This window comes from Salvelinus namaycush, chromosome 4 (assembly GCF_016432855.1).
Source record: "Salvelinus namaycush isolate Seneca chromosome 4, SaNama_1.0, whole genome shotgun sequence".
NCBI classification, from domain to species: domain Eukaryota; kingdom Metazoa; phylum Chordata; class Actinopteri; order Salmoniformes; family Salmonidae; genus Salvelinus; species Salvelinus namaycush.
In genome coordinates this window covers 12,768,142-12,783,358 of record NC_052310.1, presented here as the reverse complement: position 1 = coordinate 12,783,358, position 15,217 = coordinate 12,768,142, and the positions used below count along the sequence as shown (strand labels likewise).

Genomic DNA, 15,217 nt, shown 5'->3' with positions numbered 1-15,217 from the left:
CTTTATCGCCACCCTGGACTGGAGTAAAACACGGTGCTTTTGTTTTCTTATCTACACGGACAACAGCTTTTTATGTTATTTGAAGATTCTAAAATGACTGCTGTGTATTTTCACTACATTGAATATAGTATATATATATATATATTTTTTTTTTAACTTAAGAAATAGACAATGGTTGTGGTTTGGCCACTTTGATTTTGAAGTACATTTCGTGAATCGGAAATAAAATACCGTTAGAATTGGCCCGAGTAATGTAGTAGCGAATAACTACTGTTGTCAAAGCTGGAAGTTTATTAGCTAGCATAGGCTAGGCTGGCAGCCGGCTGAAAAGATGGCTGATGTGGAGCGTAAATATAATGGCGGGGAATCAAGGAGAATTTGAATATAGGAAACGGAGCAAAGTAGCATACAGTGATGGAAATGCCCCTTATCTTGTAGGAGTATGTTTTAGGAGCAGCAGGCTGGATTACCAATTTTGAAGAAACCATTTGAGATATCCAAACTGGTGGAGAGAGTGCTGGGTAAAGTGAATGCTGTGAGTTTTACGAGAGGCGGGCATGTTTTGACATTTCGTTCTTTTGGATCAGAAGGAGCTAGTTTTGCGTCTCGCCCGAAAAGTGCAACTGTCAAGGTGGTAATTTATGGCGTTTCGTGGGAAGTCGATGTTGCAGAGATTTAAAATATTCCTGGAGTGATTGATGCTTGTCGGATGAATCGTGTGGTGAATGAGGAAAAAGTTCTGTTCTTTTGTTTTTTGATATGGTCTCTCCCTACTCCAGTGCAGTTGGGATATATAAACTACAAAGTCAGATTATTGGTTCCAAGACTAAGTGTGACTGTAAAACTTTTGGACATGTTTCAAGTGCAGAAGGGTGAAGCCGAGATGTCCAAGTTGTTGAAAAGATAATATCATGTGTTTTAAAAGTTTTGAAAATGTGAGATGTGTAAAGGGTTGAGTCAATCAAATCTGGTATCAGGATAAAATGTGATTGAGTCACCGAATATACTTTAAGTATTTTTATTAAACTCAAGCGATAAATGGTAAATGCAATTTTCGTATATACGGGTTCTCTGTATCACCATGCAGGGCAGAACAGAGAACTGACTTGTTTCCTGACAAAGTTCATCTAATATACTTCTGACGAGTTAGTTCCCGCTTCTGAGCTGGCCTGTCAGAGTAGAGGCTAAGTGTGGTTTAGACTTTACTCAGCCTATCGCTGGCGCACAGGCTGGTCCCAGCCGCTGGCGCTCCAACTGTCCGACGCTGTTGCTGTGTAGATTACGCGCCCACACCCAAGACACTGAGGTCACACAAGCTTGGTTCCTGCTTTTCGTGTCCTCACTTAACACAGACGGTTCTGCAACATTGTTGAGCTATTTACACCTGCATAGAAAACATACTGTTCCCGCTCAAGGTTAACCACAGCTTCTCAGCACACTATCTGGGGCAAAATGTTACTTCCAGCACACACACACAGACACCCCCATTATAGGCCAAGCATATTTTCAATCCTCACACATGTTGTAATTGCGGTGGGAACCATGAAGCCACGTCTTTGGAATGCCCCACAAGGGTGAAAGAGAATGAGGAGGCCAAAGTCAGGGCTGTCCAGAGTTTTTCATTTGCAGCAGCTGTTAAAAGGGTTGAGAGTTTGAGTGGTGCTCCTGAGTCCATGGTGGTGGATAGGCCTTCACGGAAGGCTGGAGGGGTTGCCGTTCAACAGCAGGACCAAGAAATGTTAAAGATTAAGAAGGTGGACTTTGTGGCCTTTATAGCTATGGTGATTAATGCCATTGCGAAGGTGGAGAGGAAGTCCAGGAAAATAGATAGAATTGTGGATGAGGCAGAACGGTACCCGTGGGACTCAGAGTTTTTGACGGAGGGGATGCATGGACTATTGACACAAGATGTACCACCCTCTCAGGTCATAGAAGGGAGATATGGAGATTTGAAAGGAAGGAAGAAGTGTGGGTTTTGGTTTTGTAATTTTTTTTATTGTTTTATTTTTGGTGGATTAAGTTAGGGAAAACCATCTCACATGGGTTTTATTTTAACCTTGTTTCCCCCCCCCCCCCCCCAATCCTGTCCAGTTGGTGGCGGCAATACACCTTTTTGGGTTGTAGTCTGCCATAAAATCCACAGAAGAAGAATGTTGTAAGTTGATGTGCCTACTGTTAATGTCTTGCTTTTCCTTACCACTGCCTTTTCTCCTGCATGTTCCCAGGGTGCACAGGGCTTGAGGAACTCCTGAGCATCGAGCTTGCGTTCAGTGAGTTCCAGGAGACCCTCTTCAGCCAAGCCTCGGTGTGCCTGGAGCGCGGTGTCCAGTCCAAGGAGGTCAACGAGAAACTGGACGCAGGCATCTTACTGTTTCTCACACGGCTGTCTCCATACTTCCTGCTCAAGCCTGCCCAGAAGTGCATAGAGTGGCTTATACACAGCCCCCCCCAAAGATAACTTGTCAGAGGGGTTGTTTTTAGTACTTCTGAGAACTGAAGTTGTCTCACTGCTATGAAAGCTTAATGTAGACTGAAAATAGGTTGACATTTTGTCTACTGGTATTTCTTTCCTGTAGCCCTCAGATTCCACATCCACCTGTATAATGGGGAGAGCCTGCTTTCCTGTGTTTTGCCCTTATTACGAGACTAAGGTGTTTGTCAGTCATTCAGTTAAAGGACCCCACTAACCTATGGAATTGGCTGGAGGGGCTTCAGGTAATTGTTATATGATTTATGAACATAACTATTGGAAGTTGACAGATTTGTTATTATTTTTCATTACATGATCAGCATGTCATCAATGGTCTTGTATGGCTCCGTTGATAGAGCATGACGCTTGTAACGTCAGGATTGTGGGCTCGATTCCCGGGACCACCCAAACGTAAAAGGTATGCACTTATGATTATGTCCCTGTGGATAAAGGCGTCTGCTAAATGGCATATCATATATTATCAATGATCAATATATTTTGATTTCCTGACAGAAACCAGGAGTTCCCTTGGCCAGACGAACCCTAATCACTGACTGTTACAAAGACTTGGGCTTCATGGGTTTCCTCTACATCCTGGTCACTAAGTCAATCAAGGTAAACCCAATACACTGCTTTACATCTCCATGTTTCCTCAAGTATCAAGCACAGAGCCTCATCTTGACCTGCTAGTCATTTCTGCAGGCATATTCAGAAAATTCTGGAAACTGCCCAACTTCACGTGATTTTCTCTTTCCATGCGTCCACCCTTACTGTGCTACCTGCTGCCTCACCTGGTTCACGCCGTTGTCACCTCCAGCACTGGTGAGTAGAGGGTTGTGTGGTATTGTAATAAATACCATTTAAATTAACACAAGCATATTGCTATTACGTTGTTATAACTAACTTCTTTCAAAACAGGGTTTCTCACAAACTCATAAGGAGATACTGAGACCCACACACACCCAAGGACAGAGGGCTGACGTAAACCTTTCATAAACACTGATAAGAAAAGGGTGCTTGGGTCTGCATTTCACGAGATAATAAGACACACACATACCCAAGGACAGAGGGCTGACATAAACCTTTCATAAACACTGATTAAAATGGGAACATCTACGCACACACAAAATCTCCTGCTTAGCTGAACATTTGGTAACAAAGAACTTTTGCTGCAAGACTCAGAAGGATGACGCCCAGCTCATCAGGACCAATCTGAGAAGACAACACCCTGTCCAGAACCAACCAAAGGACCAGAACTTCCAGACTCAACCTACTTTCTGTGCTGTATAAAATGTCTATGCACTCTGTTATCTGGGCTTTTTCTGGAGGTTCCTTATGAGCTAAATGAACGAGTCCGTATACGCTTGTACCAGATATCTTTACTCTTAAATTAAACTGTCGCTTGTCATACAATTTACCACCTTGTCTGAATCGATCCTTGACCGGCTCACCCTTCTCCATATCCCATTATCAACAGTATCCAGATGTTCATACCTTCATACCGTCTTTTGTACCATACCGGGGTATACAGTATTACCAAATGTGCACACAAGGGGAGCTATAAAAAAAACTGAGGCAACAGGGATCTTGATCCAAGAGGGGATTGAATGTCTCTGCTCTAACCAAGAAGATTGATCATGAAATCTAGACACTTAGCTAGCAAGTTAGCAAACCAAATGCATAACCGAAGCCTGCACTGGATATAATTTATTTGACACATCTTAGATTTCTTATAGTTATACTTAACTTATAGTTATAAACAGTGGTGAAGCATGCAGCCCTCGCTAGGCGGGGGTGCCCCCAACCCAAAACATTTAAAATACGTAATTATTTTTACGGTATTAAAAAATAATTCCGTTGGTATTTCTAAATATCCCGGTATAAACGCTATATTGCCTAAGCCTAGTGAATAGCAGTGCTATACCTGCATCTGACTAACTATAGGATCAGTTCACCCTCCTCAAAGCCATTATGTGATTCTTCCTTTTTCTTACCCTCTGCTGTCTTTTGGCTGCAGATCCTCAGGGACTCGAGACAACTCCCTCCTGCTGAGCCTGAAGCACCCGCTCCCCTCCCTGAGGCACACGGCTGTGGAACAGCTATTGGGAATTGTCACCTCGAGACAGTAGGGCTTTGACCGGGCCTTCCTATAGGAGGCTCTGTTGGAGCGCATGAAGGAGGACGTCCCGAGGTTGTGGCTGCAGCTTTGAAGGCTCTGGAGGTGAGTGGCTGGAACATCAGACTTTAAGGTACGTTCATATTGGAATCTACTAGGATTAAACCTAATTCATCCTATATATCCTCCTCAGCTCTTTCTTGATCCAGAGGACACTGTTTCATGTCTACTCACTGCTTCCATGCGTAGACCTCTCAAAGGCTGGGAACTGGTTAGTACTGTTCTCACCTGATTGAAATGTACATCAATTCCCCAGATATCTCCATATCCATAGTATGATAGTGAATGGGTTCCATGTGCTTCCTCATAGGTGTCCACAGTCGAAGGAGGCAGTGAGGGTTCTGGAGGAACCCAGACTGGTTGAGGGGATCTCTGACCTGAGGGCTCGTGTCGTAGGGGATCTGTTGCCCTTCCTTGTGGTCACCTCGGCCCTGCCCGACTCCCCAGACGGCCACTTGTGTGGCCCAGTCTCCACCCTCTTAAACCAGCACCACCGCACTCAGGGCTGGGCCCATGGTAAACACATAAGAACATGGAGTTTCACAATAAAAGTCTTTTTTTTGTCTTTGATAACACTTGGAAATGGCTTACTGAGAATGCTATGGAGGAAACTTTTGTAAATAGAGGGATCAGGTATACTCTAAACTCGCTGCCACTAATATAAAGTTCTGCTTGTTAGGATTATTGACTTCCTGACACTAAGGTTGTCTGTGTACTAACTACGTCCTATATCTGCTCTCAGCACTCAACGACGTGATGGAGAGGATTTCTCAGCCAACCAGCATCTCAACACTGACCAAGAACCTGTCTAACATGGACCCCTTCTCAAACGCAATGCTATGAGTGATTAGTAAACATTTGTTGGCGTATCCAAAGTACCATTGAAACAAACCTGCCTTGCTTTCCTGAAACTGATATGATGATTTTTGGATCTCCGCGACCTAGCTCAGGTAATATCCCTTTTTTGCGGCTCGAAATTTGGATTAACATGCTGGTTTCAAGAGGAAATTGTCATAAGTAACACAACTCACCCTTGACCTCATTTGCATGTCTTCTAGCTGGCTGGGATGGTAGCGGGGCAGCCTGCGGGAGAGGGCAGTGTTCATGGTGCTGAGCCAGACCTTACTGCAGGGCCTGGGGGACATGAGTGAGACCCAGCACCTCCACACTGCCCAGTGTGTCTACTCCCTGCTAGAGCCTGCAATACTGGAACTTACCCAGAAAGACATGCCTCAGGTGAGTGGCAGTTTGTACAACTACATAAATCAGAAGTTTCCTTTTGGGATATTTACGTTACGTCTTTCTACGATTTTCATCCTCCAATTCCTTAACCCATTGTATGCTTTTCTGTACTGTTGAAATTGGTCTGAAATGGTTTACCATCTTTTCCTCTTGTTGCCTGCAGCAGGAGGATATTCATGGAAGAGTACCTGTAGAGGGTAGGGCAGAGAGACGGCGTATGGGGTGCTGCTGGTGTCACTGCTTAGAGGACTCCTATCCAGCCTCAAGTGCCACAACGCTTCCTTCAAAAATGTTCCTTTTTTGAAAGCAATTGGCTGCATATTGTTTTTCATCATGTTCAAGTAAAGGCCTGGATATCACCAGTTACTTTAGCCAGTTGGTCACACACTGAGTAAGAAGGAAAGAGGCTGACAGACGGCTTGCTTCCTTTCTGGATTTCCTGTCAAGTGAGTCATGGTGGAACCCAGAGAAGCTGGACAGCAACACGTGCTGCTACCGCCATCTGCTGTGTCGTATGTTTGATGTCATCGTCACTGGGGCAAGCCAGGGGCCCATTGCAGCCAGCTTCAGGGCCCTGATGACGCTACTCTTCTAGGTACTGAAACTTGATATGTTACACACTGGATTTCAGTGCACAGACGGATGCTTCACTCAACTCACTCGAAGGATAGTCCATCGTTCCTCTAGGTATGCTACAATATAACAATGAGGATGATGATGATAATCAATGTAAGGTACAGAGTGTTTGGAAGTAGGCGAAACAAAGCAATCTCCCGTTTTTATGATCAACTGTCTCACTTTGTCCACATTATTCCATTCCTCAAACCCCTCCATTTGTCCCAGGTCCACCTGAGTGATCCCCTGGAGCTCTTCAAGTTCCTGTGTGAGGCTACGGCAGTAACCTAGGAGACCAGCTGGACTGTAAGATCAATGCCATCCTGCAGACCCAGGCCCTCTGTGGGCAGCGCCCTCCTCAGCGCCCAGCCAGGGGAAACCCTCACACTGCTGGCATCGGGCTCATCACCAGGTAGCCTTATTGGTGTAATCTATATTACATTACCAGACATGGATCATTTTATTGTATTTCATGTGTAGAGTTTGGCACAGTCTGAAAATGACCTGGGGTTTATCAGTGGTCTGGGGGTGAGAGAACTGTCTACAGTATTGTGGTACGTTAAGCTTATTGCCTGCTCTGTGACGGTGTAATAAAACCCATGTGCTCACAATCACTGCAGTAGAAGACATTTCAACAAGTGGCTGTAGTATTAGTAACAAAGTTGTAAATGTTTCTTCCCTCCATAGTGGTGCTCTCCCTGCTGGCCTGTCTGAGCTCCTCTGTCTGTGAGGTGAGGAGGACAGCCACAGCCACCCTACAGACCCTGGCCCAGGTGGACAGCTCTCCCTTTCACCCCAACATCAACAGGTGGGTGAGGGTGAGACACAAGTGAATACTTCATTTGTATTCTCAATTAAGCATTGTTGGTACAAAGTATCAAAATAAATCCTGAACACACACCTATTTTGTCTTATATTGATATTAAATGTTATTATACACACTCTTTCCAAATCAATGTGTTTCTGTAGGCCATGGGGAAGTTCTATGAGGAGGCTGTAACAGGGACAGGCAAGGCCTGGGACAAGACCTGCTAGTGGGGTTGGAGGAGCTCAGTGTCCAGGTGGCCAGCTGCCCTGCCTACACCTCCAAAACCATACTGAGGGCTCTGGGAGAGGTGAGTGGACAGGGAGTGACAACAGACATTTAAGAAGTCCTTGCTGGAATATGAAAGATTGAAAAAACTCGGAGGGCTCTTTATATGGGAGCTCTTATCTGGGTGTTGGTGGTTTTTGTAAAGCCATATATTTTATATTCCTGTCTCCTTTTCTCCTCAGTCTGTGCCGTCTGTTCTAATGCCGGAGCCTGCTGGAGCAGAGCGGGCCGGAGAAACCCACCATTCTAAAGGACAAAGGCCCTGCTCATGCAGCTGGTCCTAGGGAAGTACAATGAACAGGCAGCCCCCCACCACCTGGTGAAGGACCAGGCCTGCATGGAGCTCTTCATCGAGGCCCTGGGCACGGTGTCTAAACCCTACCCTGATATCCCCTGCTTCCAGATCATCGCCCTATAACAGGTACGCTACTGTAGCAGCATACTCTGTGATGCAATATCTGTATGCTACTTATTTCCAATATTGTAGGAACAAAACAGAAAAATTGAATAAAACGTTCAGAAAATTCTCCAATGACAACACTCTTTAAAAAAAATAATAATCTGTTTCAAAATGTTTTCTCCCATTTGCTCATACTGAACATGACCCTGTTGTTGTCACATCACCAAGGCATTCTACTCAGCCCTGTGAGATGAGAAGGTCCAGCAGAGACTCCTGGGGGTTTGACCTGCTGGTGGAGAGCAGGAGTGCTGTCTGTGCCCAGACCGTTGTCAGTGTCTTCAAACGGGTGAGGAGGAACCTTTGCATACTGCATCTACTAGCACCACACTAGATGCTAATGCTATCCTCTCACTGTAGAGTGCTGTGGACGGCATGCTAGTGGCTAATGAGCTAGACCCGCAGGAGCAAGATGCTGCCGAGGTGAGGAACATCTACTCTAACTGGGCCTACAATAAGACCTAGCTAGATACAATAACCTCAATGGTTGCAATGCAATTTGACTTGAGTCACTGTGTTTCTGTGCCTTTTATATAGGAAGGCCAGGACACTTCTCAGTCAGTGCCAGAAGAGGGCGCTGTGTCCTGGGAGAGGGTGACTCTCATCCTAGAGCTGCTACAGCACAAGAAGAAGTTGCAGAGGCCTCAGATGCTAGTTCCCGCTCTCTTCAGCATCCTCTCTTAGGTACAACCAGCCATGCTGTCTCTCAGTGCCTTGGCCTTAGCTAGGCCAGCCATGTGTCCAGTTACCTACACTAGCATACTATTTAGAATACTACAATGGATGTTGGGACATAGACCAAGTGATGTTTCTCTCTGGCCACTCAGGTGCCTGGAGACGTCAACCGTGGAGCAAGACAACCTAGAGTACGCCAAGCATGTAGGCCATGTCTGTTCAACATCTGCCAGAAGCTCTCCCCCGACGGAGGACCCGTCAGCAAAGGTGAAGAGACGGAGAGACCCTGCTTTAGCCCAGGAGCACCCCCGAGGCTTTTAGGGGGTGTGTGTGTGACTGACTATGGTTGTCCTCCACACACAGATGTGCTGGATGAGTTCAACATGGAGCATCTCTCAGCCATCACGGAACCATTTCTCAGCTATTAGATAGCTTTTTCCAGTCAAGTGTGCTCCCAATGACCTCTTGACTCCGCCCCATCCTTTTCCAGGATAAAGTCCTGCACATCATTAAGGCCATCTTCACGTTCATGGGCGCCAACATCACATCTGGACGACGCCTAGCGCTTTCAGATCATCAACAACACCACTAAGTCAACGAACTAGCGGTCAGTGACGTTGGATAGCTACGACCTGTCCCATTGTCTCACTTCCACTCATCTAATAAGCTATGGATGTTAATTATATGGAGTTTTGGTTAGCATAATACAGTGCATTCGGAAAATATTCAGACCCCTTGACTTTTTCCACATTTGATTAATGTTACAGCCTTATTCTAAAATGTATTTAAATAAAATGTTCTCATCAATCGACACACAATACCCCATAATGACAAAGCGAAAACAGGTTATTTGACATTTTTTCAAATTTATAAAGAAATTAAAACATACCTTATTTACCTAAGTATTCAGACCCTTTGCTATGAGACTCGAACTTGAGCTCAGGTACATCCTATTTCCATTGATCATCCTTGAGATGTTTCTACAACTTGATTGGAGCACCTGATTTGGAAAGGCACACACCTGTCTATATAAGGTCCCACAGTTGACAGTGCATGTCAGAGCAAAAACCAAGCCATGAGGTTGAAGGAATTGTCTGTAGATCATATATCTTACTGGCCAATAAAAAGACAAGATTAAGATGGGCAAAAGAACACAGACACTGGACAGAGGAACTCTGTCTAGAAGGCCAGCATCCCGGAGTCTCCTCTTCACTGTTGACGTTGAGACTGGTGTTTTGCGAGTACTATTTTAATGACGCGGCCAGTTGAGGACTTGTGAGGTGTCTGTTTCTCAAACTAGACACTAGGGCCTCCCACTCCTCTTTCTATTCTGGTTAGAGACAGTTTGCGCTGTTCTGTGAAGGGAGAAGTACACCGCGTTGTACGAGATCTTCAGTTTCTTGGCAATTTCTCGCATGGAATAGCCTTAATTTCTCAGAATAAGAATAGACTGACAAGTTTCAGAAGAAAGTTTTCTAATGATCAATTAGCCTTTTAAAATGATGAACTTGTATTAGCTAACACAACGTGTCATTGGAACACAGGAGTGACGGTTGCTGATAATGGGCCTCTGTATGCCTATGTAGATATTCCATTAAAAATCAGCCGTTTCCAGCTACAATAGTCATTTACAACATTAACAATGTCTACACTGCATTTCTGATCAATTTGATGTTATTTTAATGGACAAAAAATGTGCTTTTTTAAAAAACAAGGACATTTCTAAGTGACCCCAAACTTTTGAACGTGTGTGTGTATATATGAAGGAGGTGGCCAGCACTGTGAAGGCCCTCGCTATCCCACAACTACCCAGGTACACAGACTACATTTCTGTGTTTACAGTAGATACAGGCAGCACAGTTCAGACCAGTGCATTTGGCAGCTCAATTACTCATATTTCATATTTTCCTACAAACACTTGAATAGAACTTGTCAGGTTGTCCCCAAAAATATTGACACATAATACACCATAGGTATACTAGTCACTGTTGGTGACCGTAGTCTCCTTCCCCTCCTCCTGTTTTGTCAGGCTGATGCCTGCAGTGCTGCAGACTCTAGACATCACCTCTTTCCTCTCTGCTAATGAGGTCTACATGCTGAGTGCCGTCACAGCCCTGCAACGCGTCACTGAGACCCTGCCTCACTTCATCAACCGGGACAATAGGACACCGCTACAGGTAACGTCTACTATACCATACACAAACATCCTTCTGTTTTTTTATTTATTTTTTTACATAATACATCTAATGGAACGTGTTATACTGAATTTGTGCCGGTGTAACAGCGTAATGTGGCTCGACTGAGGCGGGTGGCAGAGAAGGCCACCACCACCCCACAGCTGGCCGTGTGACTGGCCTCCCTCAGGACCACCGTGGCCACCAAGGTTCCCTCCCAGGGTCCTGCTGCCAACCCTCGAAAAAGTACTAGAATAAGATGGACTCCAAACAGGTATGTGGTGCCTAACCTGCAGTAGCCTGTGTGATATGTAAGGATGGAGTAAATACATAATGGATAACGTGTTCACACTGTGTGGTCATGTACGGTATTGATTTGGTACAATTATGAGTGTTTCATTTTCACACAGCCAGCTTGTTCCCCTGATGGGCATCTTGAAAGAGCAGGTTGGTCACATGGAGAAGGATCAGCTGACCTCCCACCAATCAGAGTTCACGACCTTCCTGATTTCTTTGGACTTCCGGGCCCAACACTGCCAGGTCTGTCTCTCTGTCCCATGAATTGATGACCTTTTGTCCGAAAGTCATCGCTTTGTTTTGACTGCTGTGTTTGGTTTGCAGGGTGATCTGGAGAAGACTAAGGAGATGGAGGGCTATCTAATTGACTGTCTCCTGGCCTTGGTCATGAAGCTGTCTGAAGTCTCCTTCAGGCCACTGTTCTTCAAAGTAAGAGTCCTTATGATCCCAACTACCAGTTATGTATGTTGTTTTTTTTGACGGTAAGCTGATTCACAACAGCCATAGATCACAGTGTAACTGCAACTTTTATCTGCTAGAGACATGATTTTTAAAATCTGTTGGTCCCAATGCAGCTCTTCGATTGGGGCATGACTGAAAGCACAGCCAAGGACCGCCTGTCGGACAGCATGGCAGACAGGCTCTAACCCCTAGGGGCTCTCCATCCTGTTCGCCGGTCACCTGGTCAAGCCCTTCTCGGACTTGCTCCGCCAGACCAACATCACAAAGACAGGTGCGTCTCTGCTCTCTCTCCTGTGTGGTTACACACTGTCTGTTAATCTAAGAGTTATAAAAAAGGGTCTGGATTAGTTTGGCTTTGCTGTAAAACAAAAGTCATGCTTGATGGGGATTTTCCAGGTTCACTGCTGGTTCTCAATAACAAATGTGAAGGATAAACGCAAGGCAATCTTTTTCGCTCCTTTTTTCTCTTATCATGCATTCCTTCCCTTGTTCAGACGAAGCCTTCTTCGACACAGAGGACAACATTGAGAAGAGCTGCCCGCTGCTGGAGTACATAGTGGACTGCCTCCATAAGATCTGCCTGTATGACACAAAGCGCTTCGTCAGCACGGAGAGAGCCAATGCCCTCATGACCCCTCTGGTCGATCAGGTCAGCCTCCCCTCTCCCTCACATTACTTTAATAAAGGACTCATCCACAAACATGGCCACCATTACAACTGAGAGACTTCCTAATATGGATGCCTTACACATGTCCCAATGCTCTAATCTGTTCTTGTGATCCCCCATTACCCCCCTATAGCAGTGGTGTATAACTGTCTGTGTATAGTTGGAGAACACCCAAGGTGGAGAAGAGGTTTACCAGACCAGAGTCACCAAGCACCTGGTGCTGTGTGTGGGCCACTTCTGCTTTGCCGTAATAGACGACACTCGGTGGTAGACCCTCAACTACAAGATCCTGCTGAAGACACGACACAGCTCGGCCAAGGTGAGATATCTGGGACATGAGAAGGCTGTACACACAGCTGATGTTGATCCTGAAGTTGGATTCTGGATATCTTTGATATTTGTTCTCTTCATCAATTCTCCACGTCTGGTCTTGAAGAGTGGCATGATGTTCTGGCTTTTTGTCCCAGTCTAGTGCCAACAGACATCTGATTCAACTAATCATTAAAGGCCCAGTGCAGTCAAATGTAATTTTCCTGTTTTATATATACACTGCTCAAAAAAATAAAGGGAACACTTAAACAACACAATGTAACTCCAAGTCAATCACACTTCTGTGAAATCAAACTGTCCACTTAGGAAGCAACACTGATTGACAATAAATTTCACATGCTGTTGTGCAAATGGAATAGACAAAAGGTGGAAATTATAGGCAATTAGCAAGACACCCCCAATAAAGGAGTGGTTCTGCAGGTGGTGACCACAGAGCACTTCTCAGTTCCTATGCTTCCTGGCTGATGTTTTGGTCACTTTTGAATGCTGGTGGTGCTTTCACTCTAGTGGTAGCATGAGACGGAGTCTACAACCCACACAAGTGGCTCAGGTAGTGCAGCTCATCCAGGATGGCACATCAATGCGAGCTGTGGCAAGAAGGTTTGCTGTGTCTGTCAGCGTAGTGTCCAGAGCATGGAGGCGCTACCAGGAGACAGGCCAGTACATCAGGAGACGTGGAGGAGGCCGTAGGAGGGCAACAACCCAGCAGCAGGACCGCTACCTCCACCTTTGTGCAAGGAGGAGCACTGCCAGAGCCCTGCAAAATGACCTCCAGCAGGCCACAAATGTGCATGTGTCTGCTCAAACGGTCAGAAACAGACTCCATGAGGGTGGTATGAGGGCCCGACGTCCACAGGTGGGGGTTGTGCTTACAGCCCAACACCGTGCAGGACGTTTGGCATTTGCCAGAGAACACCAAGATTGGCAAATTCGCCACTGGCGCCCTGTGCTCTTCACAGATGAAAGCAGGTTCACACTGAGCACATGTGACAGACGTGACAGAGTCTGGAGACGCCGTGGAGAACGTTCTGCTGCCTGCAACATCCTCCAGCATGACCGGTTTGGCGGTGGGTCAGTCATGGTGTGGGGTGGCATTTCTTTGGGGGGCCGCACAGCCCTCCATGTGCTCGCCAGAGGTAGCCTGACTGCCATTAGGTACCGAGATTAGATCCTCAGACCCCTTGTGAGACCATATGCTGGTGCGGTTGGCCCTGGGTTCCTCCTAATGCAAGACAATGCTAGACCTCATGTGGCTGGAGTGTGTCAGCAGTTCCTGCAAGAGGAAGGCATTGATGCTATGGACTGGCCTGCCCGTTCCCCAGACCTGAATCCAATTGAGCACATCTGTCTCGCTCCATCGACCAACGCCAAGTTGCACCACAGACTGTCCAGGAGTTGGCGGATGCTTTAGTCCAGGTCTGGGAGGAGATCCCTCAGGAGACCATCCGCCACCTCATCAGGAGCATGCCCAGGCGTTGTAGGGAGGTCATACAGACACGTGGAGGCCACACACACTACTGAGCCTCATTTTGACTTGTTTTAAGGACATTACATCAAAGTTGGATCATCCTGTAGTGTGGTTTTCCACTTTAATTTTGAGTGTGACTCCAAATACAGACCTCCATGGGTTGATAAATTTGATTTCCATTGATAATTTTTGTGTGATTTTGTTGTCAGCACATTCAACTATGTAAAGAAAAAAGTATTTAATAAGAATATTTCATTCATTTAGATCTAGGATGTGTTATTTTAGTGTTCCCTTTATTTTTTGGGGCAGTGTATTTCCACACTGAGGTAGGAATAATACTGTTAAATAGTGAAAATGATAATGCCCTTTTAGGGTAAGAGCTGTTTGAAAAGACCACCTATAATTTCGTCCTGTTTTGGTAGGTGGAGTTTTGGCCTTCCAGTGTGGCATCACCAGGTGGTAAATTAGTTAATAGACTAGAGTTCGAATCCTCTCGGACAATAACAGCTAATTTTCAGTTTTCCCCTCCCCACTCAGACCACTCCCAGACAATCCTTGCTAAATTCTTGCTTAAGTAATTGCTCTTTGCGAAGAAGCTTTAAAAAAAATGTTTTCTAATAATATTTTTATTTATTTAAAATAATTGCAGTATGGTACTTAAATGTTACCAAGAAATTATTTGATATTGAGATACAAACATCTGCATTGGACCTTTAAGACCACGATTAGCTGGTTTGTTAGTGCTGGGTCGGCACAAAAACCCACCTGCAGCTCTCCAGGACCAGGAGTGATCATCCAGTGACTGTGTTGTCCCCTCTCCCGTCAGGTGCGTTTCTCTGCCCTGCTGATGCTGCTGGAGCTGCCTAACTAATCCGAGGGAGGACTACATGGTCCTCCTGCCAGAGACTGTCCCCTTCCTGAACTCATGTAGGGTAGGTTGACTGTGTCATAACTTGTACACAACCTGTTTTCTATCTCTGCTGTTGTACTGTTTTGTAATGTTAGCATATTAAGACCTGTCCGCCTGTTTGTCCACCTTTTTTTCTGTGCAACATCGTTTCATTCCACTTCAACAGATGTGGAAAACCTCT

The 15,217-nt window shown here is 45.5% G+C and overlaps 1 non-coding gene and 1 pseudogene across 1 annotated transcript; both read left to right on the top strand.

The window, feature by feature from the left end:
- The window catches only part of LOC120045367, a 24,629-nt pseudogene extending 9,412 nt beyond the window's left edge, over positions 1-15,217 (top strand).
- LOC120046886 lies at positions 6,992-7,116 on the top strand. Its single transcript, XR_005476869.1, has one exon. It is a non-coding gene; the product is annotated as a small nucleolar RNA ACA64 (small nucleolar RNA).